Genomic DNA, 20,861 nt, shown 5'->3' with positions numbered 1-20,861 from the left:
ATCAATAACATAACTTCTGGTGTAAGTATTTTTTTAGTTCATTTTCATGATCAATTTATTGTTTGGTGATAGAATATCAGAAAATGTTAAAAATAGCAGTCACAGTTTCCCAAAAGCCCAAGGTAGTATCTTAAATTGTCCTCGTATATTAGTTACCGTCACATGAAACAGAAAAGCAACAAATCCTCACTTTTGAAAAGCTGGAACCAAAGAATATTTGTGATTTTAAATGATTATTTGATTACCAAAATAGTCATTTAACTGATCTATTAATTGTGTCAGCTCTAGTTTTAATGTTCCTGTGTTTTGAACATGGGAACAAAACTTAAACCAGATCTCCATGACATACTTCTCGTTCATTTCCAAGCCAGACCTACTATAAAGTAAGTCACTTTCAGCCAGTGTACTCTATGACTAGTGGTAGTCCGCGCAGTGTGTCTTTTGGCTCTGGAGCTGCTGGCTCTTGTAGTGGAGGAGAGTCGGCGGATGCCAGAAATGTCACACCTCCAGGCGGGGCCCTTTGGGCCTTCATGACGACAACAGTGATGGGATTATAGGAACCACCCTGCTGCTCCATGCAGAAACAGGCACCCAAAGGCTAAAAACAACAAGCTGGTCCCCCCACTCCATCACACACAAACACACGCACACATGCAAATGAGTGTATGTTCGAATATGTTTACAAGGGGGATGGAAGGGCTGGATGAGCCAGTGACAGGAGAGAAGTGATGACATTTTTGTGGCATTTCATGTCTTTCCCTTAACATTTGTGACACAAGATTAGCATTGGAAGGCATGCTCATAAGTGTGTGCGTGTGTGTGTGTGTGTGTGTGTGTGTGTGTGTGTAGAAGGAGGGTGGTTAAGTCTCTGATCAGGAGAGGCCCTGGAGTCAAATGAACAAGTAATAAAGGCACTTTCTCCATTTCCTCCTCCTCTGCTTACATGCCAACCCACAAGGCTGTGGGACATGCTGGGGGACACAGTACCAGCTCACAGTAACAACAAACCCTGTCCCTGCCTCCCATCCAGCAGCAGTCACTTAGGACTATTAATTACCGCTCTGAATTTCCTCCTCCTTACCCGTAGCCATCCGTGTCCCCCTCAGACAAACAACCTCGGTGGGAGGATCTTGATTATTATAGCTTCTGAAAAGTCAGATTGTCTTTTATTGAAGTTGCCCACTGGCCATGCAGGTTTCTCTCTCTCTCTCTCTCTCTCTCTCTCTCTCTTTATCTCACTCTCACTCTGTGTCTCTCGTCCATGATTCAGACAAAATCTTGGAGGAAATTGTTATGCCGAAGCCCTTGTTGTGGCCGGGAGGTTGATGAGGGAGACTCCTGTGTTGTTGGAGGTTTGAACTCAGGCAACTCACGTGAGGTTAAAGCATGCACACACACACACACACACACACACACACACACACACACATGCTAAGCGCTGGCTATAAGCTGTAGCTTCTGTGTGCAGCTTCAGAGTCATTTTGCTGTTTTGTGCTTCGCCAGCAGGGAGCACTGTGGGTCTTTCAAAAATCACAAAGTCCAGCTCTCTTCACAGTCCAGTTGCATCCAAACCAGGGCTCTGCCTTGTAAAAATGAACTTTTCTATCTGAAATAAGAAAGTGACTATTAAAAAGAGATGGGATCATGTGGAACTTTTAGGAGTATCAAAACCACTAACCACTAACTGTACCTTAAAAAATAATGAAACCAATATGTTCAGTTTATTATTGAGAAGACAATGGACCACTTTTACTTTACTTTTTCTTTTAGAAGCAATTCTTATTATAATTCAACATTAGAAATGACTTTATCATATTACTTTTAAGACTTAAATCTATGTGTTGACAAGGAAATGTGCACGTTCCGCACATGACCTTATATCAAGGCTGTGTGAATATGAATAGTTTGGTTACATCATTGTCCACAATATCAGATGAGGGACAGGCTCAGTTGTGGCGTTAAGCACCTTGCAGTTGTTAAAGTGCTGTGCTCCGGGGCACATTAATTTTTTTTTTGTTGCAGTTTTCAAAAGGTTAAAATGGAACTCCATCTTTTTGATTGCAAAGTTTGAAATGTTTAAGAATCACAGGCGTATGAGAACACATTTGGGAAACCTCTGCCCAGGTCCTAATCCTCCCGCTCATCCGTCTTCATGTCTTTAACCCATTAGTTTGATTCACTACCTCTGGAGCGGGGAAGTGAAAGCTCAGGCCGGCACTTGTCTCTCCTATGACTGTGTCCACTATATCCCCTTTTGCGTGGCACTTTATGGCCTGCTGGAGAGGGGTGGAAGGGGCATGTATGTGTGTGTGTGACTGAGAAAGAAGACAGAGAGTCGCGGAAGGGGGGGGGTGGAGAGATAGATATAGGGAGATTCAGAGGGTTATTTGTCCCTCTTCCCCTCTCTGAGAGCTAGGAATCATGGTCTGCATGACAGGTCGCCAGCCCCCGTCGGGGGTGATCTATATGAGACCCTCTTTATTGGCAATTTCAACCCAGGGACAGATGAGACTGCAGCCAGCCAGCCGGACAGCCACACTATGATGAAAGCGCCCAGGACTCACCTGTGACTCTCGCACTGAAGGCTAGAGAAATAATGCATCAGAGGTTATATGTGGAGCTATGTGCGGTGTGTAGATGTATGAGCCGTCTGTGTGTGTGTGTGTGTGTAGTAGAAATAATGTATGGGCGCTGTCATGCCCAGAGGTCTCTGTTTAGTATGGAGAGAATCACTGAGCTGTGTTGCAGGCAGATTTCGATTGAGATGGTTTGGATACTTTACATATTGTTGGAATGTAGGGTAAATAATTCAACTCAGAGCAACAGTCAAGAATCTGTCCATGACTTATTGCTTTTGGCTTCCTCTGAGTAACACGGCTGTTGAACACGCGTATTCCATAACAAAGCGCATACTGCACTTCATGTGAACCATATAAACTCTGTTCTGTGCTGTAGGAGTCGAACACTGTTCTTCCTGTGTGCTGCAAAACATTAAAAAGCATTCTAAAACCTGGATGTAACGCTGATTGTAATAAAACATTAAAGCCACCATAAGTACTAAAACATTACTTTAAGATTCCGACTGAACTGAAACAGAACTCCATTCTCCCACAGACTTTTCTTAACATCCTGCACTGTGTAACACTGATATCACATTCAGCCCTCCGCTCCCAAGTCTGCGAAACACATTTCCCATTTTTCAAAGTCTTGAATCGCACGAGGCAAATCACTGGGAACTAGCATGACAACATTCGAGCTCTGAGCAGACAATATATCCCGAGGCCATTCCTCCATCCAACGCGCTGCTGAATGAAAGACAGAAGCTTGCAAAGCGACGAACACCATGAAATAGCCCTGTAATGAACAATTGCTCTCATATGAGAGGGCCTGTTCAGTCAGGACCAGCCATTAGACCCGTCTCCCTCTGTTCATTCCTAATCGATTAGTACAGTCTGCAAAGCATTGATCAGCGGCTTGCTTTTAAGTGTCGGGATGGTGGAGAGGTTTGGAAAATACAGATTTATGGGTATTGAACAGGTTAAGAAAGAAGCTAAAAATCTCCACTTGTGGTTTTGAATAAAGTAAAGCAGAAGAGTGTGACAATACAACAGGCATTATCAAGCCTTATGGTTTTGAGAATAGTGAAAATTAGGATTGTGGTTTGAATATATGCACACTTTCACTCCTTTCTTGTAGTGCCTGTATAAATCTTTTTAAGACCGTATTACCTTAACCCTAATGTTCCCTTTTTATGATGCAGCACTATGATCCCTCCTAAATCTCAAATAAGTATTTTTCTATCATCTGTCATTGGAGTTTCATAACAGCTTGTTCATAAGAGGTGTAACAGGGAGTCAGACCTCTCTGGCATCCAACTGACCCCAAACATCACTAAGATAACATATTGCGCATTTCTTTGTCTGTAAATGACTTTGTGGCAAACAAGCATGTATTTGTTCATGCATAGCCCATATAACGTGCAATATTTCCATATTTGGTGTAATAACAATGCTTTGTGGTAATTTTTCCATTTTGTCACTTTCATCAAATGTGCAGCCCACTTAAATGCTTTTCTACTTATTTGATTTTAATAATGCCAGAGGAAAATAAAAATATCTATATATTTAAAGGAAATAGGAAAATAGGAATTTTTGAGGTCTATGGGACCCCAAACAATGAGGAAGTAAGTTAATGTCAACAAAACACACGGGTGTCTTCAAATGGACCTATTAATCATTTGATCTACTAACTGAAACAACTGCGCTCCAGCTGTTTAAACACAATATCTTAGCCCAAAGGAGTAAAAGTACAACTCAAAGCTAGACAGAAGGTTTCATGGTGGTGTTGAAATTTGAATTCAGCGATGTTAAGAACCTGCAAATCCTTTAATGTTAACGTTATTGATTGAGTCACATACTGCACATGCATTGGTGATATATTGCAAATGTTTTGCCCTTTGTGGTGTTCTGCGTATTGCTATTGGCCAGATCTCTCCCAACGTGCAATCAATTATGATTTCACTTCCACATTTGCAGTAATGACAGACATGCAGGTGCACAGGCTTATAGTATTTAATTTCAGTGGAATGTATTAAGGTAATAAGCTATATTACACAACGTAATTTTATGTGTGTAAGAGCCTGTGAGTGTCTGCTTCATTGCACAAATAGTATGTATACAGCACTGTGTTTATCTGCACAGTCAATGCATGCATGTATACATGTCTATATATAATTATGTGTGTTTGGCTCCTGTGCATTGTGTTGTATACTCTGCAGTGGCTGTCAGCGCTCCTCTGTATTTGTCATTCTGTCTGTCTGTGTTTGTCGTCCTGTCCCGGCCTCCGTGTACACTCAGCCTCTAATTAACGTAATAAAGTGTAGCAATTTTGACATTTAGGGGCCTAATTTGCTCCACAGTTGCGGACTGGCTGACCAGCCTTGCAGATAACGCGGACTGACAGGATCAGAGAAAAGTCTGTTTATCTGGGGAATTAAAGGGTAAAAAGAGGCCTGGCTTGGTGATAGGTACTCTCCTGTATGGTGTGTGTGTGTCGGTGTGTGTGTGTGTGAAGAGAGAACTTTTGTGCTTGCATGTGTGTGTTTGTGTGTTCCCGTGTGTGTAAGTGAGAGACAGGCCCAGTTATTACTTAAATGGCTCATGATATAGGCTGATACGGAGCGTCCGCTTGTTTAGGCCTATCAGCGTTGTCCATCTAAAAACTGTCTGTCTAAAATGTTGAACTTATGACCTTTGCCTCAGGTTTCTCTGGGCTTGCTGGTGACGCTTCACATGCGCTGTCTTCTGTCTTTGCAAATCTCCCTCTTAATAAAGCTATCAGATTTCCCAATAGACAGAGAAACAGACACATACACACACACACACACACACACACACACACACACACACACACACAGCAGTGCTCTGTTTGCAGATACAGCCAAAGACAATCTTCCCATCTACCTGGGGGGACCTGCTAGCGCCGGCGCTCGCGGCTATACACATCCTCCATCAAAACATCACTGACAGAGAAGTCAAGTCGCTCTCTCTCTCTCTCTCTCTCCCCTCCTGCCGCCTCCGACCCGTAACCCATTTATCTTGAGATAACTTTGTCAGATTGTCAACCAAACTCTCCGGTGGGAGCCGAGCCCAAAGCCTATTACGGAGGAATCAGCGCAGGCCGAAGCCGGTCACTGCTAAACAGATACTCCCTCAGAGCTCCCCCTGCCTCGGCTGCATTATTGGGGCTGCTGTTCCCACATCCGCTCAAGTCAGCCAGTCAGGTGCGGTAATCGTGTTGCTGAAATCCCTCACCATTGGAAATTGCGTTGGTTTATTGATTACATAAACAAGAGAGTGGCTATCAGTGAGCAGATGTAATGCTTGTAAAAATGTGAGTATAACCACGTTCAGTGTTGTTGACCTCTGGTGTCACTCCCGTTCTTCCTTCCTGCCTTCCCTCTGGCTGTTAGGACTGAAATGTGTGCACATACTGAATAACCAAAACACTTAATTTAAGTGGTAGCTGTGTTGGTGGCAGCAGTAGTATCAGAGAGATGGGATTGTGTTTTGAGTGTGTGTGTGTGTGTGTGTGTGTGTGTGTGCACATTTTCTTTAACCCCGATGCTTTGTGACATGTCGCCCAGGCCACTCTGTGCTATTCCCGGCCAGGAGATCTTGGGTTCATGAATAATTTGCCACTGTTAATCTTGAGCGGTCTTGATTTACTCTGGGATGCCTTTGAAGCACCAACATGCTGAGGGCTTTACAGGGACAGCTACCAAACTAAGGAGACTAACAACAGCAATAAAGGGAAGTGAAAGGGGGGGGGGTGAGGGGAATCTATTCTTCTTAGAAAGTTGCAGCTCTGTTTTCATTTTTTTTTTTTTATAAAAGATAACACTCCAAGGCTTTTCACACGGAGAGGGAGTAATTTGTTATATAATAGCCAAGAGTGAAATGTTGTTATAACACTGACTTTGCAATAAGGTGAAGTTAGTATGACTTCTTGATCTGGCATCTGACTTTAAGGTACCAAAGTTCTCGACTTGAACATTTCCATACACACAAATGTGAAAATATGCTGGGACAGTTACGACCATTAAAAACATCAGATAGAACAAAAACACCCTAGCTAGCTACACCCTAGCTTTTTGCTAGCTAACAAACCCAAATATTACGCAATTTACTCTAGCGTGTTTTCTAAATATCTAGATACAGATAGCTAGATAGATATTAAATATGGGCATAGAATGAGAGTGAAAGAGAGATGTCCACCCATGTCATCTCCCCTTTAGCCCTCCGTGTGACACCCCAGTTTAGGAGTGTAATGACCTGGCACTAACAACTTTCATTTAACTCTATCAGGGTCAATGTCAGCCACTGTATTCTGTACCATTGGCCACAAATGGACACACAAGACAGGTGTACTATGAATAGATTGTAAATAGGGTGTTCATTTATTTCTTACTCAGAAAAAGGATATACCTTAAAACCAAACATGTGCTGCGTTGATGACAAGATTACATTTCATGCGCAATGTAGAGTAAGGTATATAGGTTTTTTGTATTTGCTTACCCCTTTACATGTCTTTTCTATCAGTTCACCATCCAGTACTTCATTACTGTGGTTTAAAATGCTGTTTACTTCACACCAAACCAGCACTTTTAACTGGTTTTGTCTTGAAAAATGTTTTTCCAGTTTGTTCCCAGATGAGGTTTGAAGCAGGCGAATTTAGAGTAAGACATAATCAAGATAGCGTTGTAAGTCAATTTGCATCTGAATGACTTGTAAAGATAAACATTTTAAGGCTGGTCTAATTGCTGTTGACTTGATGGATACATTCTGATGGCTACTTTCTGCAGTCCAACCAGCCTCACTTCTTAGAAAATGATGATAAACAACCACTTCGACAAATAAAGTGACCTACTCTGGAAACAAAGTCTCCCTGCATGTGTGTTACTGTTGACCCTGGTTAGCATGGTGTGTGTGTGTGTGTGTGTAGATGTTATAAGCTGTCAGGGTACAGAGTGCGGTCCCAGGTGCTCTTCTCCTTGTTTTGGGACCAAGCCCCTGAAGGCCATGATGGGGGCCTGTTGTTTGGGCTCGCGGGCTGAGCACTGAGATTTATTCTGAGGTGGAATCACTAGACTCGTCACTCTCAATAGGATCTAGTGGTGTTTACCGAACGTACCTGAGGCAAAACATGGCAAACTGTTTGTTGAACCAGATCCAAACACTAATGTTGTGTGCATTCATGGTTTTCTAACTTTTTCTTGGGAGGGACTCAAGCTCAACTTAGTTTTGCACGCTAGGCTATTGTGCAGACAAAGCTAACAAGTATTGCTTTGGTTAAGTCTATTGGACTGCATTGTTTTTGTAATTGAGAAAAACTAATTGAGTTGTTACACTTTTTTACACATTTTTTATATGGATTAAATAAACATGATATAACACGTTAATTAGTGAGCTTTAGATGTGTGGCTTTGATCTTCTCATCTAACTCTCAGTAAGATTGCAAATGAGCGTATTTCCCAAAATGTAAAACAGTTCCTTTAAGACAGCTTAACTATACAGTGGTACCACGTCATCTTTTATCATTTTTTGTTTGCGTTTCTGTGGTATTTATAGCTATTTATTTTCAACAAAGACCACAATGGAAATAACTGCTAAAAATGACTAATTATGCTCTCTCTCTCTCTCCCTCTCTCTCTCTCTTTCTCTTTCTCTCACTCTCCATCCATCCTGGTATTAACATCATAAGACTTAAACAATGCATGGTAACCAGCACAAATACCACTTAAAGTAAATGTTTCAGATCATAGTTAACCTCAGACAACAGAGAGTGTGAGACATACAGTATGGTATACTATTGATTTTGAATAACTTTAGCTTCGGGGACTCTGTGGTTATTTTGGTGGCGCCCTGAAGGGTCCAGACAGAGAAGCACAGCTTAAAAACACAAACACATATTATGCATTTAGGGTTTCTGCCTTTGTTAATTTCCTATCTGCATTATCCACTTACAGACAGGCGAGACGAGATGTGTATCACCCCAGATATAAATTCACTTCCTGGAAACACTTAACCAGGATGTCCTGTTTATTAGTCTTGTCACTCATCAAATGAATGTCAAATACAGTGCAAGCTCCTTCTTATTGCACTTACTCTTTAAAGGTAATCCTGGGAATTATACAGGAAGCACCTCTTTGAATATTCAACCTTTTACTTTATACAGCATTTATTTAGCAATGTAAAAACACGAAAATAACTACATTTATGAGACGAATGCAAGGTTTGATGTCTGAATGTTTTTCTTGGATGGATAAAGATGAGATTATTGTTAAAATAATCATAGCTATCTGTCTCTCCTTGGTTATTCTGGCTCATATTCTTCTAAAGTACCCTTCTATTGCTTCATCGTATTGCCCACCATGTTAGTGACAGGCTTATTTGGATGTGACAACTGTGTGCACTGTGTGAATCACATACTATCCAGAGCTGTAGTATATGTAAGGAGGCAGAGAGTAACAAACAATAAATAATGATAACCTCTATGCATTTTAGAAGCACTAAAGCAATAACAGACCGGAAAAATCCAACATATTACCCGACACGACCTGTCTGAAGACAACCAGACTATGTGTGCATTAGCCATGACTAAGTACACACAAATCATCTGAGCAAAAAAAAATGCAATGGGGATGCATTATATCGATTTCTTTTTTTGGGCTCTTTAGTTTTGAAGGCGAACGGTAACTGACCGAGTCGGACAGCCCCATCATTACCCAACTAGACGGAGCCTCCACCTCACCTTCCCAGTCAACTGGCCCAGTCAAGCCAGCGACAATGGCACCGGAGTGGGGGGTGGGAGGGGGGGATAGGTTGGAGGACTCGTCACTGCTGCAGAACGGGTAGCCTGCCTGTCATCTCTGTCTCGTCCACGCTCACCAATCTCACTAACTATACTCTCCCACGTCCCGGGCTCTCTCTCCCACTCACTGGCCGGGTTTTCTACCAGTGCTGACAACCCACATATAATTAAGGGCCATGAATGCAGCACTACCTATGAGTGGAGATGACAGCAAGAGGCCTACCTATAGCTCCTCTCCTCCTCCTTCTTCTCCTCCATCTCCTCTGCACCGGTTGAGCAGCAGCACAGTGGAGCGGTGGGGAGGCTGAGGGACGGTCGCGGACCCACTGGCCCTAATTGATGGTCCCTTATTCCAGGGTGGGTGGGTCTGGGTGGGCGTGAGGAGGCGTGGGGGTGGCTGTTCTTGGATTGGGGGGTGGTTGGACAACTAGACGTCCCCCTTTTTCCTGTCACCACCACCCCACCCCCTCTTGGTGCATCTCTTGCTCTCTTCTCCTGGCCTGCTTCTCTGCAAGTCTGGCACAGTTACTACAGAGTATGTCTCTTTTTCTTGCGGTCGGACTGTTTCTATCTCCATTCTCGTCTCTTAAAGGGCTGGAGGAGAGAGTCGGAGACCTCGTGTTGCTGCTCCAGCAAACAACTCTAAATGTGCTGCATCTCAATATAGAGCCTTAGAAGGAAGCTAAATTAGTGTTGCGTAACGGGCTTCGTGGAATCTAGAGTAGCTTCTCCTGGCCACGGAGAATGAGAGACACCAGAGATCACCAGACAGGAAAAAGCAAGAATTGACACGTAGACTGAAGGAGAGGAGGGGGAAAGATGTGACGAGTAAAGAGAAGATGGATGGAGAAGAAAAGAGAGTGACAGGGGGAGGCGGAGGGTGAAAAAAGTGGGTAGCACTCTCAGTGGCATACCCCAAGAGATCACGTTTACTGTAGACGTTTCTGTAAATGTGTCAACTCTGAGGCATTGATAATCGCGGGACAACTATCCCTGCGCTGCTTAGCCCGCCCACACCCCGATGTTACCACGCCGACGAGCAAACGAGCAGGGGTAGTGGGGAAGACTAGGATGGGGGGGGTCGAGTGATTAGAGCAATTACTCTTCAAGGATCTGTCACAGCCAATCACATCTGTCCCTTTCGTCTCCGCAGAGACAGGCGAGGGGGTGACCCAGACCTGCCTGCGTCGGACCAACTGCAGCCTTCACTGAGAGTGTGTGTTTGTGTGTGTGTTGCTAGTGATATTAGGTTGTACGGGCCTGCCGTGCCTCGACACACTCCAGGTCATTATCTCTTACTAATGATTTCGCGGTGCAGAGGTGGGAGTGGTGTTGCTATGGATGGCCAGTGATTGGGTGGGTGGTTAGCTGGGGTGGAGACGAGGTGTGTTGGCATGTGTGTCATCAGCGCACTTGAAAGTGTGCCCACAAGACCTTTACTTGTATTATTGTATGTAGCTGTCTGTGCAAGTGGGGGTTGCTGCTGAACTGAAACCCCACAACAACATTGTCAAATATACCAAAATGTATCACTAATATAAAATCATGGAGTGTGTGTGTGTATGTGTGTGCATTGTGCTACCAGTACACACAGCCTTTACAGTATTATTCCTGAAATGACTGTTGTCACTTGCTCTGCTCTCAGTGTCATCACCCCTCTCCTGCCTTCTTGCCTGCTTTGGAGGAGCTGCAGCCAAATTCTGCCTCCTGATTCTTCACATTTTTATCTTTTCAGCTCAGCACAGTCACTTTTTCTCTTCCAGAAAAAAAAACAGCCTGGGCAAGTGGAAAAAAGACACCTCACAGTTTTGTACACTCATTTTGTACACATCAAGTCTGTTGGTTACAGAGCAGTATCTGATTATTGTGTCATTTTACATAAACATTGTAACCATTTATGTGTGATTTTGATCTGCCATGACCTAATTAATGTTCACTTTTCTCTATGTGATTTTCCTGTGTGTGAATATTGCTAACAGAGCACCCAAGGTACTCTAATGTTACTGTATTTTACAAAGAAAAGATAAGAATCACTAGCCAGAGCCAGAGAATATCCCATTGAAATCAATTACAAGTAATCATTTACCTCTATGTGTTATCACCACAAGTTCACTATCAGAAGCCATCTGTAGCCTACTTGTTCTCTGTTCCTTTCACTCTGTTTGTTCTCTCTTTGGTTCTCCTCCTCGCTCTCTCCCCTTCCCTCCTCTCCTGCCTGTTTGACTCTGCTAAATTCAGAGCTGTGACACCAAACGAAAGCTTTTGGCAGCGCAGAACTGTTGTGGAGGACCGACTGGCCCTGCAGATCCCCTGCTGCGAGAACCCTGGCCGCACAGCTCCAGAGATCGCTGCAGATGACCTGCGTTGTTGCTGAGCCTCTCGCGCTTGTGTGTTTGTGCTCTTCTGTGTTGTTGCGCCTGTGTATCTCTCAGTCCTTGCCTGACCTCCTCTGCTGCAAGTGTACAAACATGTTATTTCAGTGTTGGGTTAGAAAGCGTCTCTGAGGTCCATCCGATTCCACTTTTCTCGCTGCTTATTCCTCTCACATCTATCTGGATACCTAGTGGCATGTGGGTTACAACAAACAAGAAAAGTATTTGCAATTATGCCAAATACCAAAATTGACTGGTAGTACTATAAACGACCTTTACTGCATATGCACAGGTGGGCTATTTAAAGGACTTGAAGGATTTTTTAGAGCATATTATTTCACATGGAAGATGACATATATACGTATAGACGTATATAAGTAAGAACTGTATGTCGTATTGAAAAAGTGTACATTTAAATAACCATGTCAGAAAAATTTGTACTTTCAAAACGTACTGTAACAAGCAGTTATAATTGTGGATATGCATGTGTGTGTCTGTGTGCATACTTGTGTGTGTCAATGGTTCCTGACCTCTCCCTTTGTGCTGTGACTGCACCTCCACTGATCGTACAACAACTAGCCATGCAATCCACACACTGTGGCACGTTTAAGTGGTTGTAAATTCACGGGTGTTAGAGTCTTACTATGAGCACACATGCACAATGCGGGTGTCGGGCTTTCTGATACATAAGCATGCATAATTTTAGGCTATATATATATCACACCCCATGTTTTGGAAATAGGGGTGATTACGAGTGATTATCCTCAAAAATCCCCGCATGTAGCACATGTATGTCGTATCTCTGTGATTGCATATGTGCATAAATACAAGGATTACATGTGTGCTGTAGTAGGCCTTTGCAATTTTAAGTGTTCGGGCACGCTGCCATTTTGTTCAACTCTGAACTTTCTCTTGTTTTTTATGACCAAGGCATGAAAGAGGAGAGAATAGCGCATGACAATATTTGCTTGATGTATTTAGTTACATATTTATTTTTGTATGTTTCTTTGGTATATGGACTGTGCTTTTAATTAATGCTTTAAATGCAGTAATTTGTCCTTCTGCAGATCCATGTCTTGTTTGTTAAGTGGGCTAATCTCCCTTAGCCTTTTAGAGAAGCGACCACTAAGAATAGCAAACAGTGACAATCTGCCAGAAACTGTGACTGGCTGGGGCTGGGAATATATGCTCCAGGCGTTTTCCAACCTCTATCTCAAAACCTTACATCATCTATTATTCTCCTGCTCATATTGATATGTAATTTTTTTCTTTTATCCATGTACAAATTCAAAACGACAGACGCAGAAGAGCAAAGAAGAACAAAAGAACTCAATTCGTAATTTTCTCTCCAAACAGACACACACATATTTCTGCAAGTGTTCTTTTTTTTTATTTTATCGTTCTCTATCTTTGGTATGATTGTTTTTGAAGTTGAAGTCAGATATATTGTTTGTGATGTCTCCATGCAGTCCGGCTGTCACCAGCCCCCAATGTCTACATTCTAGATATTATTTCTGGCTGTCCGTACTCCATCTTGGGGCACAATGGAGCCTCTTTCATTTTCTGTGTCATAATGCGATAGCACAAATTTCCCTGCGAGGCATCACACTATTGGAAAAGCGAATAACATATGTTGTGTCTCAGACTCACCCTTCTTCCCCTTATCCCACTGGTGCAGATGACCAGTGAGTCTGCCAGTGCCAAGGGCTGAGGACGAAGAGGGAAGGCAGGAGGAAGAAGAAGAGAGTGTTCTGGAAACATGTCACATAGACTATCATTCATCTCCAGAGTGAAGAGCAAAATAATATGAATCCTCCCTATCAAAACCCAGAAGAGGATGCATTAAATGCATTAAATTCAGAGTACCACCACCACCAAACATGGCCCTGTAATGTATTGCCTGTATGTTTTATTGATATTGGAGGAGAATAGTCTTTGCGCTGCCTTGAGGAACCTTCACAAAGCAGATTATCTTTTCCTTGGCATGTACTCTGACTTGGTGCTGCTTTCCAGGAGGGTGTGTGTGTGTTTATATCTGTGTGTGTGTGTGTTTTTTTTTGTATTGTATCATGTTTCACTAGATGGCTTGGCCATGCTAATCTTTCACTCAACACCAAGCTTGCAGGGCACGCTGGCAGCTTTGTTCTGGAGTAAAAAAAAACAAAAAAACAGAGGAGGATAAATAAGCTAGAAGAACTACATACTGGAAGCAGCGTATCCTGACTGCAGGCCCACACTAATGCGCCCGGGAGTACCGTTTCCACATACATCTGTGAGATGGATGGGGACATCTTTGACAGCCAGGTAACTTCAGATGTCTCGGCTATCCCTTGATTGGACGATGAGGGGCGGTTATTAAAGCGAGATAAAGAGAAAGTGAAATGGAGAGCGAGCGAGCCAGTGAGCGGGAAAAAGAAGGAGAGCTGGTGAGAGTGTGAGTGGGTTCAGATGAGGCGAGAGAGATGATGAAAAGAGTAGCCACTTGGTCCTTTGAGACTCCTTTTCTTCCCTTGCTGCCAAATTAGCCCAATTAGTCAGAGTGGCCTCTGTTCAGGCTGCTGTCAAACTCCGACACCGTACAGCAGCGCCAGCGGTCATTCTCTCTCATTTAAGTCAGGCTTTTGACTCTCTCCTCTGCCTCCTCTCCTGAGCTACCTGCACATGTCTCTGCTGAATGATTACTGTAAGTGTGTGCGTGTGTTTGCATGTGTTTGTGGAAGAAAGCTTGAAAGGGAGATGTTCCCTTCAAATCAATCCCCACCTCGCCAGCATGGTGCCTGCGTGTCCTTCGTAACAGCTGCAGCTTCCAAAGCTGAGGTGTGAGAAATCTTTTCATTCCTCAGGTAAAATCTACCAAGTCTCTTTAAAGCTCGCCATCGCCGCAACTCTTTTATCTTTAAACATCTGAAGATCCAAACTTTTACACAGTGCAAAGGAAAAGATTTGAGAAAAGAGGGTGTTGAGGATGAGTAAAGTCTAGAAAAAACGCCTTGAGCGCGGGTGTATGTATGTGCTGATTTGGCAACACAATAACAAAGCCTCACCCCCCCAAAAAAATAAACTACTGCAATTTACTGAATTGTTTAGTCTGCCGTGTTATAATACAAAAAGCTCCTGGAAAGACTGACGGGCACCTTCACCCTACAGCACCTCCAATGACATCACTCCGTCACCACTAACACAAACGCACTACAAGTCCCTATAAAACAACCAGCCCTTGTTCCCAAGATGAAGGAATCACTTATAACTCGATGGCCACAGTCATCGTTCATTTCAAATCTCTGGAATTGGAGGAAGAACTGGTCTCTGATAATCACCTGCCCACGGGGCCTTGGGGAGAGAGGAACTGGGAGAGAGATTGAAGCAGATACAGAGATGGAGAGAGAGGGGGCTAATTGGACGACCTCGTTGCATGAACAAACACACCTGAAGCCACATGAATGGTGGCAGCGAGACGGGGGAAGTCACTGAGTGAGCCAAAGCGCACGCATTCATCTCTTTAATTTACCTCACCAGTGTTGTATTTCACCCTGGGCCCTGTCACAGGGAAGCCAAACACAGTTCTGACCGGCTGAGACGGAGGAGGAAGTCTGTTTACCTGTGTGAGAGTGAGTGTGTGTGTAGCTAATAATTTGTCAAGGCTCAGAGGCCTTCTGATGTATGACAAATACACACAGTGCCACTTAGATGCTCCTACACAACTATAGATGATAATGATACCAGGTCTGCAGCACAATACACAGCTGAATGGGCTGAAAGTGGATAACGAGCATCGTCATATGTCTACAATTAAACATGTTATGTTTTGTATTTTGTACACGTCAGATTGTTTTTTCTTTAGACATACTGTATCTTCACATGTACTGTAGCAAATATAATGAGATGGTGGATTTTCATATCAATCAAAAAAATGCTGAAGATCAAAGAACATTTGATGTAATGTTCTACCTTTTATTCATTCAATCTGTCTATCTACTGTAAATACAGTGACGCAGTTACAGTTATAGAAATCATTTTCCGTCAAGTCTGCTGACATCGCCTGTCAAAATCCTGTCTAAACAAGGTGTTATTGTTGAAGGCTAATGATGATACTGTTGGATCTGTGTCAAAGCCTGTTTACAAAAATGATGTGAAAAGGGCTGATGGGAGTGGATACAAATCCGCACCCTCTCTGTCAAAGAAAAAAAACCCAGACGCACTGATTTTCTTTCAGAAAGGTAAGTAAAGTAATGGAGTTCTGCAGCCAGTGATTGGCTGTGCCCACATCATATTAGAGGTGTGGTTGGTTGTTTTGGATGTATGGGTTGTCTCATTCAGAGGCTGTAATGCGACCTGATGAGAGGGGAATGGAAGGACTGGGAGGGAGGGGGAAGCCTTGTAATAACTTCCCACTCCTTATAATGTCAATACTTCATACTCATGAAGATGTATGAACACGCAGTGTGACCCCAAAACCCCTTTCCACATAACACTTCACTAAAGTGACCTAATTGTTTGAGTGAGGTCTTCATTCCCTGCCTCCTCCTCCTCCTCCTTTTGAACCCTTTTCTTCCTCTCTTGCTCTTAATTCCTCCTCCCCTCTTCTTCCTCTTCTCTATAATTGCTCCTTCATTCTATTCCCAACCCAACCCCTCCTGTCCTCTCCTTTCCCTTCTCCCACTAGCTTCCAACTTCTCTTCTGTCGTCACCTTGTCGGTTTCACGTTGTTCAGCCCGCTGCAACTAAGGTGAGTAACACGAAGAAGCAGCAGGGTGAACGTGTGCGTGTGTGTGTGTGTGTGTGTGTGTATGTAAAACCTGATTATCCTTGTTGGCTGTCTTGGCTGACCTTCAGAGCACTGACCCCTAGATTTAGACACCTGTTCATATGTTTTGATGGGTTTTTAAATGTCAGTTTTGACTCAAAATCAACCATGACACCTGACTTTCCTGAAAAATTCTACTATCTGTAAAACACCGACTCCATTCTTTCCTCCATTTTCAGGCACAAATCTTCTTCTTGCTCTCCTTGTATCATGTTAAATCAAATTTTCTGTATGCCAACAGTTGCCAATTACACCCCTTGATAAAAACCTACTGACTCAAACAGAACTTAAATTCTTAAGACTCACAGACACATATATGCTCCTGTTCTAAAAGAATTTAGCTGCATAACAACACATTTAACATGTTGGTGTTACAAAGATGTTGCGTGCTTCAAAAAGCAACTTTAAGCACTGTTCACTGAAGTTTTTTCATATTTTCAACATTTGACAACAAATTTCCAATGTGCTGTGTTAGCTCCGGGGCAATGAAACATGTTCTCAGTGCTGCTGACAGTGTCAGCTGCTAATTATGGCACAGTGAACTAAAAGAAATTATAACTAATAACAGTGACGATATTGGACCAACGAGAGGAAACTCTTTTGACATCACTGTCTTTCATTATCAAACATTGGAATATTCATGCTCCCCATATCAATTTGCTCTATTCCCATTTTGCTTTGCTGGAGGGGATCAAGCGGACCACCTCTTAGGCCCTGCTGGCCACCTCTTAACCCCAGCTCTGGCGTATGTCAGGCTGCTCCAGGACTCGCCAGGCGCTTCCGAAAGCCCACCGACTAATTAGGCCCTCCGCATGGGTCTGATAAGAAGAGCTCACCAGCGATGGAGAATCGACACAGTCCTACTGAGCGGCCAAATGAGCCGGGCACGGAGACGGATGAACAGACAGATGGCTGCTGGCTGACTGGTGTGAAGGGGCCGTGCAGGGCTGTAGAGGAGACCCAGGGGCCACGAGGGCTGGGTAAAAGGGGTCGAGGCAACCAAGGTCTCGTGCCATCCAAACAAGAAGAAGAAGGGGAGAGTGAGATGCAAATAAGAAGGAAGTTATGGAAAGATTGATGGAAACATAGATGGAGCAACATGACATCATCTGGGGATGTTTCAGGGGGTGGAGGGAGTAAATGTTGGCATGGAAACTGGTGGCCATGGGGGTCTTCTCATTAACCCTTTGTTTACCCTTCACATGACGTTGTTTACTAGTTTTACCTGAGGCGTCTCTGAGTACAGAGACCTCTGTCTTTGGAAGCCTTTTGCTTCATGTTACATCTTGACACGCGTAATTACAATTATTCACTGGAGAATCACATTGTCATATCTAATGATGTGTGTTGCTTGCTTTGAAAGGTGGCCGTTGATGTGTATTATTTGATACTAATCATAGAGGTAGTCTTTTCAGACAATGATATGTAGTACAAAGTTGCTATGTATGCAATGTTCCAGGTAAACAATTAACAGATGTTGGGGCACCTTAAAGATAAGATGCATTGTTGTTTAGACGAGATCTTCCTTGGTATGTGAAAAGTTATCTCTGAGAGGTTAAGGTACGTGAAACATCATTCTGAGAGGTCTCTTTTCCTGACCCCTAGATAGGGAACGGAAGTTTACAGACTTGTGTGTTGTAGTAGGACCCCATGCATGTCTAAAGGTATAAAAGATGAGCTTGAACAGTGTTCGGGGCAGCATTACTGATTCGGCTACGGGTGCTGTCCAGGTTAAGATGCGCATGCCTGTTGATCCTGAACTATGATGCAAATAAAGAATATTATGTGAAAAGTCAGTATCAGCGGAGTTTCCTTCCATCATCGAATCATCACCTACATCCGGGGAATGAAGAAGAAATTAACAACACCGTACATCAAGTTGTAATATTTTTATCTAATACTGCGCATGAATGAAATAACTTCCTGTGCTAACTTGATATTTTTGTAAAATAGGTGTTTTAACCAATAGAAGAAGAGACATGTTACACAGGCCAAACCATTTCTGAGCCTCAGCAGATTCCCTCCAAGCTACGAAGATCTCAGTGACAGAAAGCTTCAGACCTGTTCCTCAGTGTAGAGGTCTTTGTCTGTCATACAGCCTCCAGATAGAAGCAGAAAGGCATTAGCCTAGGCATCAGTCTCTCTCTCTCTCTCTGTGTGTGTGACAGGTAATGTCCACCCTGGTGACATGCTAGCAGCTAGCCCCTCGGTCGTGCTTTGACATACCTTCAACTATGTGTATCATGAAAAAATAAAAAGGTGTGTATGTGCATGCCTTTGAGTGCTTATGTGTTATTTCCTGTGTCAGATGGGCAATGTTCAGCACTTTGGTGAGAGACTGAGGGAGAGGTTAACAGGTGAATGTGTTTATGTGTCATAGTTGGAACTGTTGAACCAAAGGGAAACGCAATGAAATTGTACACTGAGAGGCGGTATCTAAAATAATTTGTATCTATGAATTTAAAGGACCTTTGGGCCTACCAATGTTTTTTGTAAGCTTTAGCTTCTTATAGTTTAATAATAATAGTTTGACATTTTGAGAAATTTGCTGAGTTTGTTGAGAAGATTGATACCAGAAATAAGCTGTGAACACAGCACATACATATTATCACCTTTCGAGTTGATGTATGGCGGACTAGCCTGGTAGCCTTTTCTGGCTCAGAATTTTTTTTAAAACTAATGTGTTTGAACTGTTTCTTAAGAGACCAAAGGCTAACTAGGAATGCACAGTAACTAGCCAGGGTAGCTGCTTCCCCTGAGCTGAGCTAAGTTAATGGGATGACGGCTGTCACAGGGTACATAGGGTACAGGGTACATAGGGTAGAGGGTACATAGGGTACAGGGTACATAGGGTACAGGGTACATAGGGTAGAGGGTACATAGGGTAGAGGGTACATAGGGTACAGGGTACATAGGGTACAGGGTACATAGGGTACAGGGTACAGCAAAAACAAATAAGCATATTTCCCAAAGTGTCAAATGTCAAAATCTACAAATGATGTGTTCTTTACAGTGCCGTTTTGGAATGCATGCCTTATAATTTCAGATAAAAATCAACAAGACGACTCTTGAAAGATGGTGACAATTGTGCAGAAAGTTGCTGATTTCAGTTTCATCAAGTTTATCTTTCTTGTGCAGCCCTGGCAGCTCTCTTTTATTTACTAAGCTATTTTTCTAGTGTTTGACTGCTGAGCCACGAGGCAATGTGTGTGTGTGAGATGCACTTAAACCTCCCCATTAGAGGCTCTCAGTGCTACACCCACCCAGACAACCCACAGTTCACAATTTCAGAAATAGAATAGGTTCAATCTCTCTCAAATTTGACTCACAGAGCAGATGTACATGCCCTTTGTTGGACGCTTTTATCCACAGTCCCTACAACACAGTGAGTATGGGTGGGCCCAGAGGGAATCAAACATTTCTCTTTTTCTCTCTGTCTTCTTTCCTCTCTTTTTCCTCGTTCTGAGGGAAGTGACTGAAGATCTGTATCGGCTTCTGAATGATCAGAGTTCAGCGACTCAGCAGTCTGTCTGAATATACTCACAACAGAAGGAAGACGCTCAGGGGAAATTATTTCAGGTGCTGTAGTTTGATAAATGTGTTGTACAAATAAAAAAATCATACTGTGTATGTATGAACCTTTGAATGTTCAGATTTAAACAGATAAAATCTTCCTCTCACAGTTATTATTTACATATAAACACATGAATACACACTTTTACTTTATCTTTAATCATTGACGTAACTGTGTTGGGTTCATCTTTTCTCTGGTCTGTATTGATGTATATGTAGGTGCACTTGTCATGTAGGTGTGCTGTGTGTGTGTGTGTGTGTGTGTGTGTGTGTGGTCTATGTGCTTGTGTGCTTACGCTCCATTCCTGCTCTCCCAGGAGACGTGCTGGTCCAGGCAGTTTAAATTGGAGCTGCTGAAAGGCCCTTGGCCCAGATGTCACCAGGCCGGAGTCTTTTCCAGGCTTATCAGATCATGTTCCACTTTTTGGACGCTTGTTTTTTGTCTCCCTACCTTCCCACTCCTTTCCATCCAACAGGCTCTACCTGTCTCAGCACCAAAGCAGCTGCCAGGTATCCCTCTCACAGTCATTTTAAGTCCGGCCAGCATTCATTCGCTGCCTGGCCCGCCGTCCCTCGCAATTTGTGTCTCTCAAAGGCAGCTTGATTTCTAAGTAATGGACCTGATGCCAGTTATTCTTTCATATCGAGGCTAAAGGACGTCTCTGGTTCCGGCTAATAGCTTAGCTTCTGTGTATAAAGGGTCTTTGTGGCCACCTGAGTGTACAAGTTCTTTTTAAAAT

Source organism: Enoplosus armatus, chromosome 21, assembly GCF_043641665.1.
Source record: "Enoplosus armatus isolate fEnoArm2 chromosome 21, fEnoArm2.hap1, whole genome shotgun sequence".
NCBI classification, from domain to species: Eukaryota; Metazoa; Chordata; class Actinopteri; order Centrarchiformes; family Enoplosidae; genus Enoplosus; species Enoplosus armatus.
The sequence above is the reverse complement of the archived record's forward strand: the minus strand, read 5'-3'. Positions refer to the sequence as shown.